This window comes from Humulus lupulus, chromosome 8 (genome assembly GCF_963169125.1).
Source record: "Humulus lupulus chromosome 8, drHumLupu1.1, whole genome shotgun sequence".
NCBI classification, from domain to species: domain Eukaryota; kingdom Viridiplantae; phylum Streptophyta; class Magnoliopsida; order Rosales; family Cannabaceae; genus Humulus; species Humulus lupulus.
Genome location: NC_084800.1, coordinates 59,060,607 through 59,071,616, shown reverse-complemented (window position 1 = coordinate 59,071,616; position 11,010 = coordinate 59,060,607).

Genomic DNA, 11,010 nt, shown 5'->3' with positions numbered 1-11,010 from the left:
ATAATAAAGCACCACACACATATCACATGTATGCCAAATATGCCCGAAATGGCCAAAATATGAAAATCTCCCAATTAATAAGAAATGGGTTCACATGCATATTTAATACTCCTAAACATGCATATAATCATTTAATAACATAATAAATCAATTATGGCCCTCTCGGCCTCCTAATCAAGGTCCTAAACCTTATTAGGAAATTTGGGGCATTACACCCGGCGGGTACGTTGTGGCTGCTATGTTGGAGGCAAAAAGCTCGAGTTCGTCCCCCGAGTCATACTCGTCCTTCTCTGACAGGAGTTTCTTCATTAGCTCCTCCATCTGAGCTAGCCGTTCTAGGGTCTGGTCCTTAATCCCTTAGTTGTTCTAGGGGCTACAGCCCAGATTAGCCCGTGATGTACGTATCACCACTGTGGCTGGGGTTACTACCTATCCACAGGTGGTTGAGAAGGCACTCACAGCTGAGAGTGCAGAGAACAAGATCTGGCGTGACAGTGCAGCCAGAAAGGATTTCAGGAGGACAGGTCCTCCATTTGTGGGTTCTGGTAGGGGTGTAGGCCCCAGTGAGCAGAAGAGGAAGGTTCCTGACACCTTCCCAGTTCCAAGTCCTGATAGGCAGCCCCGTGGTATTTCAATGGGTCGTCCAGGTGGTGGTGAAGCCTGGAAGTCTTATCCTGAATGCCCTAGATGCAAGAGGCATCATTTGGGAGAGTGTAGGGCAAGGGCCTGCTTCTCATGTGGAGCAGTGGGTCATCTTAAAAAGGATTGCCCTAAGATCAGAAAAGAAGAACCCAGAAAAGCGGACAGCTCGGCCCCAGCTCGAGTGTTCGCATTGACACAAGCAGAAGCTGAGGCTTCTCCCTCAGTTGTTACAGGTCAGCTTCTTAGTGCTGGAACCCCTTATAATGTATTGATTGATTCTGGTGCTACACATTCTTTGTTTCTAGTAGTATTATTGATAGACTGTGTAGACCTTGTGATTTTTATGCTGTGGGGTTTGGAACTTTGTTACCCACTGGAGAGTTAGTGGTATCCAGGAGATGGGTCAGATCTTTGCTAGTGGCAGTGGAGGGCAGAGAGTTGTCAGTGGATTTGATAGAGTTGGTTATGACTGACTTCGACATGATATTGGGTATGGATTGGTTGGCAAAGTATGGGGCAACCATTGATTTCAGAAGGAAAATGGTCACCTTTGAGCCTGAGGGTGAGGATCATTTTTTGTTTGTTGGTACTGCGCATGGACCTCATATACCTATGATTTCTGTATTGAGGGCTAGGGATTTATTGCAAGGAGGTTGCATTGGATTCTTAACCAGTGTAGTTGATACCACTCAGGTCGTGCCAGTGAGACCAGAAGATACCAGACATGTTTGTGAATTTCTGGATGTGTTTCCAGAAGATTTGCCAGGGTTGCCACCGCATAGAGAAATTGAGTTCGTTATAGAATTGGCACCAGGGATGGAGCCAGTGTCTAGAGCGCCTTACAGAATGGCCCCAGCTAAGTTGAAAGAATTAAAGGTACAGTTGCAAGAGCTATTAGATTTGGGTTTTATCAGACCTAGTTTTTCACCTTGGGGTGCGCCAGTTCTATTTGTGAAGAAGAATGATGGTTCTTTGAGAATGTGTATTGATTACAGAGAACTTAATAAGCTGACAATTAAGAATAAGTATCCTTTGCCAAGGATAGATGATCTATTTGATCAGTTGCAAGGTAAGAAGGTATTCTCAAAGATCGACCTTCGTTCTGGTTATCATCAGTTGAGGGTCAAGGAGGGAGATATACCGAAGACTGCTTTTCGTACCAGGTATGGGCATTATGAGTTTTTAGTCATGTCTTTTGAATTGACTAATGCCTCTCCTGCGTTTATGGATTTGATGAACAAAGTGTTCATGGATTATCTGGACCAGTTTGTGATCGTCTTCATCGATGATATTCTGGTGTATTCTCAATCTGAGTCAGAACATGAGTATCACTTGAGGTTGGTTCTGCAGAGACTGAGGGAACACAGACTATTTGCAAAGTTCAAGAAGTGTGAGTTCTGGTTGTCTCAGGTATCCTTTCTTGGGCACATTGTCAGTAAGGAGGGGATTAAGGTAGATCCAGCAAAGATCGAAGTGGTCAGAGATTGGCCAAGGCCAAAGAATGCTTCTGAGGTTAGAAGTTTCCTTGGATTGGCAGGTTATTATAGGCGTTTCGTGGAAGGGTTCTCAAAGATAGCTAGTGCATTGACTGAGCTGACACGCAAGAGTTAAAAATTTGTGTGGTCAGATAAGTGTGAGATTGATTATAGCTTCGATTCTGAGTCTTCCGACAGATTAGGAGAAGTTTGTGATTTACTGCGATGCTTCTCATCAGGGTTTGGGCTATGTTTTGATGCAATCAGATAAGGTAATTGCTTATGATTCTCGTCAGTTGAAGGAGTATGAAAAGAGATATCCTACTCATGATTTAGAGTTGGCGGCTGTGGTTTTTGCTTTAAAGATATGGAGGCACTATCTCTATGGAGAGAAGTGTGAGATCTATACAGACCACAAAAGCCTGAAATACTTCTTCACCAAGAAATATTTAAATATGAGACAAAGGCGTTGGCTGGAATTAGTGAAAGATTATGACTGTGAGATTCTGTATCATCTAGGAAAAGCCAACGTGGTTGCTGATGCTTTAAGCCAGAAGGGTCTGGGACAGATTCATGGTATGAGGCTGATAGCCAGAGAATTAGCAGATGATATGACCAGGGCTGGTATAGAGTTGCTGGTGGGCCAGTTGGCTAATATTACGCTACAGTCTACGTTGTTGGAGAGAATTAAGGAGGGTCAGCTGAGTGATTCACAGCTGATCAAGATTAGAGAGGATGTTCTGGCTGGAGCATCCAGAGATTATACAGTGTCTGAGTTAGGCTTGTTCAGACACAAAGGGCGGATATGTGTTCCGCTAGACATTGCTTTGAGGCGAGAGATTCTGGATGAATCTCATACTACACCTTACTCTTTGCATCCAGGCACCACAAAGATGTATCAGGATGTGAGATCATTGTATTGGTGGCCAGGGATGAAGAGAGATGTAGTTGAGTATGTGGCTAAGTGCTTGACTTGTCAGCAGGTCAAGGCTGAGCATCAGAGGCCGGCAGGGTTATTGCAGCCTCTGGATATCCCAGAGTGGAAGTGGGAAGACATCACAATGGATTTTATGGTGGGCTTACCCAGGACTGTTGGTCAGCATGATTCTATTTGGGTGATAGTGGATCGCTACACCAAGTCAGCTCACTTTCTGCCAGTGAGGACTACTTATACAGTTGACCAGTATGCGGATCTCTATGTGAGAGAGATCGTGCGCCTCCATGGAGCGCCTAGGTCGATCGTGTCAGATCGGGACCCTACTTTTACTTCCAAGTTCTGGGGGAGTTTGCAGAAGGCCATGGGGACACAGTTGAAGTTCAATACTGCTTATCATCCTCAGACAGATGGACAATCTGAGAGGATGATCCAGATATTAGAAGACATGCTGAGAGCATGTGTACTGGACTTTGGTGGATCTTGGAGTAAGTATCTGCCTTTGATAGAGTTCTCCTACAACAACAGTTATCAGTCTACCATTGGAGTTGCACCTTATGAGATGCTGTATGGTAGGAAGTGCAGATCTCTCATTCATTGGGATGAGATAGGTGAAAGGAGATACTTGGGTCCTGATGCAGTTCAGAGGACTAGTGAAGTCATTGAGAAGATTAGAACTTGAATGCTCACTTCTCAGAGTAGGCAAAAAAGCTATGCAGATCCCAAGCGCAGGAACGTGGAGTTCCAAGTGGGAGACTATGTCTTCCTTAGAGTCTCACCATGGAAAAGGGTGAGAAGGTTTGGGAAGAAAGGCAAGTTGGGTCCTAGATTCGTAGGTCCATTTGAGATCCTAGAGAGGATTGGTCAGGTGGCTTACAGATTAGCTTTGCCTCCGGCGTTGTTGGCCGTGCATAATGTGTTTCATGTTTCAGCTCTTCGGAGGTATGTATCTGATGTGAATCATATTTTGAATTATGAAGATCTGGAGCTTGAGCCATATCTCTCCTTTGAGGAGCAGCTGTAATGACCCAACTACTCTAGACTTTTGGACCATTAACGAAAACTATACATAAACATTAATCCTTAATAAATCTTTACAAGTGAAAAGACCATAACTTTATTAAGAAACTTGTAAAAATAAAGGTTAAACTTACATAAAATATCAAGTAGGATATGGGATCCCATTGTTTTAAAATCAAAACATGACATAATTAAAAAGAGATTTCATAATAAAATGCGGAAAGATACATATAAAAACCATAAGAAAACAAAAGAACTACATCCTCGAAAACCGAAACTCTCGACTCCTTGAATCCATTCCGCCTCAATACACATTCCCCAAGCTTCCAAGAATCTTTCTCGCCACTAAGACTATTTTCCTGCACATATAAACAAAAAGGAGTGAGCCTAATGCCCAGCAAGGAAAATTCTAACACATAGTCCATATACATAAATTTCATAAGAAACATAAAACATATCATAACACTTATGTCACATACATACTATAATGGCCATTATTACTCGGGGTCCCATAAACTAAACAAGTCATATGCCCATTAGATTAGTGGGGTCTTGCTAGCTAAGCAAGTCATATGCTCATAATCTATTTGGGGCTTGTTAGTCATATAGGTCATATGCCCAAGTCTACAATCATACTCAACATAACATATTGCATAACATAAAATCATAAGATAACATATAAAAGCATATAACACATAAATCCTATCCTATTTTCCTTACCAAAATACCGGGAAGAGTTGGGACTTTGGAACACTCCTAAAAACCATTTATAACAGGGTGAGTAAATTGAAGAAAATGGATGAAAAGAATGGAAGAACTATACCATTGAGAATATACTTACCAAAAACTTATGTGCTTAAGAACTTGGATTTCCTAACCAAGAATAAGAATAAGGTTAGAATGAGTAGAAGACTATGAGAACTTAGATAAAATAATATCAATTGAACTAGAGTGTGGAAATACCTTGAAGACTTATAAGACCAATCTAAACCTTGAACCGAAATGCTACAAAACCTTACTTCCCAAGTGTTTGATAAGCTTATAATTCCCAACCCAAGTGTTTACACTCTCACACTCACCTAGCAACTTGCAGCCTCTGAACTTAGAGTAATAGATGAATAATGGCTGGGTACTAGGTCCTATTTATAGAGTTTAGGAATGAAGAGATCTTCATTTAACTTGAATAAAAATAATGGCTTTTTAAGTGAAAAACATTTGAATTATCGTTCAGCAGAGGCTAAAGACTCGTTCAAAAAGATGCTGGACTTATCAAGAGGTTGAAGGTTTGAAGGGAGAACGATTTCAAAAACTTTCAAATTATGCTGAGAGGGGCGATATATCGCCCCCTATAGGCGATATATCGCCTGGGCCAGTATGCCCGAGGCAATCGTGCACGTTTCGTGTTTTTTGTATCTTCGTGCTGCGATATATCGCCCCTATAGCTGCGATATATCGGCATACGCTGATTATTTAAACATGAAATTACACATTTTTAGCTTAATTTAAATTGAGTAAACATCCTTGACTAAGCCCTCTAACGTTTTCAAAGCTGCTGACTGACCTTAGAGTATTCAAATTTTAACCTAAATAAATTTAATCCTCAAAATACTTAATCATTAATAAACCCATACATAACATGTGCTATTATCCTATTGGTTCTTATCTAAACCTTATAATATAATAAATATTATCCTCAATATCAGTCATATTAATCAAACCTTAGGTTAAAATTAATATTCCTAAACTATAGGTTAAACTTAGAAAATCTACAAGTACTACTATGAGTGTCCAAATAAATCCCGGTCTGAACCAAAAATCCACAGTCATAAAGATAATTCTATTATTACTATTATACTACTATCTAACTTAGCTAAGTAAAGTTCTTTGGACTCTACAGCAACCAGTTCAGATACTTGACAGAAAAGATAAGGTCCTCAGAAATAAGACGATACCTTTGGTTAAGGTATTGTGGAGGAACAGCAAGGTCGAGGAAGCAACCTGGGAGCTGGAGTCAGATATGCAGAGTCAGTATCTCGAGCTGTTCAGGTAAATTTTGAGGATGAAATTTCTGTAAGGAGGGGATAGTTGTAATGCCCTAAATCCTCCGATGTGGTTTAATGGCGGGATTAGTAGGGCGGGAGGGCCATACTTGTTTAATTATGCCATTAAATGATAATATGCATGTTTATGTGAATTATATTATAATATGATGTTATATGCATGCATGTGGGTCCACATTTGAGTATTATGATATTTTGATAATTTGGCCCGTTAAGGGTATATTTGTATATTTGGGTGCATATTGTGAATTGTGAATGAGATCCCATTATTATGGAGATATATTTGAGCTATTCAGCATGAGATGTACCTATATAATGGATTAGCGGTTTTTTCATAACGGGGTCAATTATTGGGTAATAAGAATTTTATTTGATGATAAATTAGGAGTGTTTGAGATCAGGATGGAATTCTGGAAGTTTTGACTATAATACCCCCGGGAGTGTTTTTGGGACCCCGAGCACTAGGTTTTATTTGAGGTTACTTTAGCTTGAAGTAGCTTGTCAGATAGAACGTACGTTAGAAAATCTCTCGTTCTCTTTCCGTAGTTCATTTTTACCGTTCGAAGCCTTTTCGAAGAAGTCTTGAGTTCTAGGAGTCGAAATCAAGCGAGGATCGAGGCATAGCGATCCTAGGAAAGATTAGAAGCTTCTTGACCGAAGGATTTGACGAGAAACAACCCAATCGAAGGTAATCTAAGTTTAAAGTTTTGAGTTTTTAGAGTTTCTAAGCTTTGAATTAGACTTTGTGAATCGTTGAGTTTTTGGCTCGATTGAGCCTTGGGTTTTGATGGTTTTGGAGCATTGGGAAGCTTGGTAACTTTGATTTGATGATTGGGGAATGTTTAGGTATGATTTTGGAGGCTTTGGGAAGTTGGAAACGTGTTTGGGAATGGCCCAAAGTTGGGGGTCGCGGCCCTGTTCTTGGAGAGCCGCGGCCCTTGCTTGAAGAAGCAGGTGGGGGAGATTGCTCTTGCTGGGCGCCGCGACCCTTGATGTAGGGCGCCGCGGCCCTTGCTTTAGTGGTGACTTGGGGTTGCAGCCCAAGGTGCTAGGGCCGCAGCTCTTGAGCAAGGTTGAGCCCGTTTGAGTGTTTTGGCCCCGGGAACATGGTTTTAGGCCTCAGGATCATTCTTACTACTTGGATTAGTTTGGATTGATGTCCCGAAGGCTAGATAGTGGTTTGGGAACCTATGTTGATCATTTTTATTGATGGTGTCCCGTGTTTGGTTATGACTAGGTGACCGCTAAAGGACTAAAAGTTGATCGTTCTCTGAGGTCGTTCTTTCATTCATTCTAGCTCGAATCTGAGGTAAGAAAACTGCACCCTGTGTATATATGACATGCGTGATTATTATTAAGGCATGTTGATTGATAAATGTAGACATGGATTGCATATTAAATGTTAGTGAATGTTGCTTACTTGTATATGGCACTGACTAGTCAGGGACACTGACCTAAGAGTCAGAAACGACATAAGTGTCCTGAACACAGGGCCGAATGAAGATTAGATCTAATCGATATCAGCATTGAATGGCTCCAAGGCATTAATGCTGGACCGACCCTAAGGTCGATGAAACTTATAAGCACTTGGCTAGTCTAAGACAAGTTACTAAGAGCCAGGGCATAAGGTCCAGGTGACTACTTGTCACATGGCTAGGGAACGATGTTCTAGGGTTATGACTTTATGGTCATGAGGAAGGTTATGTTTGTGACCAGTCACCATGCACTTGTCCTGGTTAAGCTAATGAAAGGTTCACTTACCTGTTAAGCCCCGGTGACCCTATCGTCACAAGGCTGAAAGGAGCTATTCCCAATTTAGTGACTTTTGCGACTGTCGCATATCTGTTTTGGACTGGTAGTCCTGAATGATTATTATGATCATTGTTGATATTATATCATGTTTTATTGTGTTTTCTTGCTGGGCCTTGGCTCATGGGTGCTATGTGGTGCAGGTAAAGGGAAAGAAAAGCTCACCCAGCCTTGAGTGGAGAGCTTAGGTGGTGATGTGTACATATGCGGTCGCTTGACCACCACGGCCAATGAGTTCTCAGAGGGACTACGGGGTTTACCCTATTTTGCCGCTTAGGTCGGCGGGTTTGTAAATTTGAAACAGTAGTGACCATTTTGAGTTGTAAATAACTTGTAAATGTTTTGATAAGCTCATGAGAAGTTTATATACTTAATAAAACATATCCTTTCCTTTTTATTGATTTTCACCTTAACCTGTTAATAACACTTAGAACACGTTTTTAACCAAAGGACTCGGGTAACGGGTCAAATTTCCGGTTCACCGTAACTGTTCTGGGGTAACTAGGGCGTTACACCTCATCTCATAAGGTACCTTTCCAATACTGGGTAACTTTCTTTCTCTCTCTGATTTACCATTAGTCTGAGGATAATGAACTGCACTACATTCCAATTATATACTCATGGCCTTCTACAACCTTCCTAAAAACTTGGAAGTAAAAACTGAATCCTCGTCTGATAAGATAGACCTCGGATTCCATGAAGGCACACTACTACTTTCACATAGAGATCTGAATGCTGATCAGCTGTGTTACTTGTCCTTGTTGATAGAAGTGGCTCACTTTAAACACTGGTCCATAATGACCCAAACCAACTGATACTGGCCCACTATCCTGGGCAGCTCTACCGTGAAACCCATCGCGATGTTTCCTTATTTCCACTATAAAATATTCAAAGGCTGCAATTGCCTTACTGGTTTCCGATACTCTAATTTGACCTGCTAACAGGTTAAGAACTTTACCATGTATTCCATTATGTCCCTCTCCATCCCAGGCAACCACTATAAAACTTTCAATCTCTGATACACTATCATGATTCCTGAATGAAGAGAATAAAAAAGTAGCATGAGATTCATCTAGAATCTCCCGATTGATCCCAGTGTCCATCGGATTCCAAATCCGGTCCTTATACCACAATAAACTCATACCTGACACTGTATAACTCTTAGCTAATCCAGTTAAGACTTTTCACTCAATCTTTCCTATCTGTGGTTCACTTAATTGTTTTCCTTTTGATCCTTTCTGAAATAGTAATCTCAATCATAAAATTGGCCACCTGGCCCACTAGCAACTCTACTCAAGTTCTAGTCAGACCCTTTAACCAAAATGATGCATAGGCAATCCCTTTCTCCCTGTCACTGAGGTGTCATAACAACCTGCAAACTGATTCTGATCTATAAGAAGACTCATAACTCTTTCCCGAGGCACATATAATATCTTGTCCGTCCAGGGAAACTCTTGCCTACCGAGGCATTCCTTGACCTTGGAAAATCTCCAACTGAGGAAATACTATAATACTGTAAATCAAGACGTTCACAAATCCAATTTCAGATGATCCTTTGGATACTCCGTTCATCTGATTCATCAAAGCAATCTTGGCATTAACCAAATTCTCAGAACATCACTCAGCACTCCCAGTTCTCTTATCTAATATAAAAACAGTCTTCTGCATATCCTTCTCCTTGATCTTCAACTGGTACTAACCAGATCAAAGATCCACCTTATCCAATAACTGAGCCTTAAGTTCTTACAACTTTGCTGAAGCCGTTCAATACCGCGCCCTAGTCCTGATTCCATTCCTGGCACTAATCCACTCACCATTCTATTTCTTTATATAAAGGAAACCCTGGCAAATCCCTTGGAAACATATCCAGAAACTCACAGAATAATCCAGTTTGTCCCAATCCCACTGGCACAATCCAAGTGGTATCCACCACACTAGCTAAAAATTCTATGCATCTCCCTGTAGTAAAACTCTAGCTCTCAATACAGATGTCATCAGCATACAAAATCCATGCACATTGCCAACTGTCACAAGGCTTCCCATTCTCATGCCCAAGAGTTACTATCATTTCGTTGCCATTTAACATCACCTCAGACTTAGCTAATCAATCCGTATCCAAGATTAAACCGAAGCCAGTCATAACCAGCCTTATCAAAACCACTGATGAGTCCTTTTTACCATAATCCAACTCATCTCTTAAATCACTAATACAGTATTACTTTTCCATCATAACATAACCATGTGATTTGCATATCATCTTTATGCCTCTCTAGATGCCACAAAAAAAGAAACAACATGGCACCAAAACCAGTCAGCATAATACAAAAATCAAAATTAGAAAGCTAACCTGCCACCCTTGAGGAACTAGTCTCAGTCTTTGGCTACACCAGAACGAACACTTGAGCTGGAGTCGAGCTGTCTATCCCCTTTTGCTCATCCTTTCTTAGCCTTGGGCAATCCTTCTTGAAATGTCCAACCATGTCACATAAGAAACATGCCTTTGCTCGGCATTCTCCCAAATGACGCCGCTTGCACCGAGCACAAATTGGATAAGTCTTCCAGCTTTCATTCTTGCTTGCTCCAAATAATGGTGGTGTCACTACCTTAGCTCCATGATCTCTGGCACTACCTGAGCGTAGGTGGAGGTTTCATGCACTGGGGCAACTCTAATGCCCTGAGCTATTTTGGAATTCGATCCCTGAATAAACCTTTCCTTCCGAGCTACATATGTGGGTACCATATCAAAAGCGAACTTGGCCAACCCATCAAATCTGTTAACATACTCGGCTATTGTTGCATTTCCCCAAATGAGATTTAGAAACTCATTCATCTTAAAAGTCTTGGCTGCATCATAGTAATGTCTTTCATTGAACAACTGCCTAAATTCTTTCCAATCCATCACAGCTGGTATCTCGAGTCTGGGATACTACTTCCCACCACGTCTCGGCATCATCCCACAATACATATGTCGCACAAATCACTCTATCGTGACCTACCAGCCCCATACTATCCATAATAGAACTGATCATGCCCATCCATTGCTCAGCTCTGAATGGATCTAGGCCTCCCT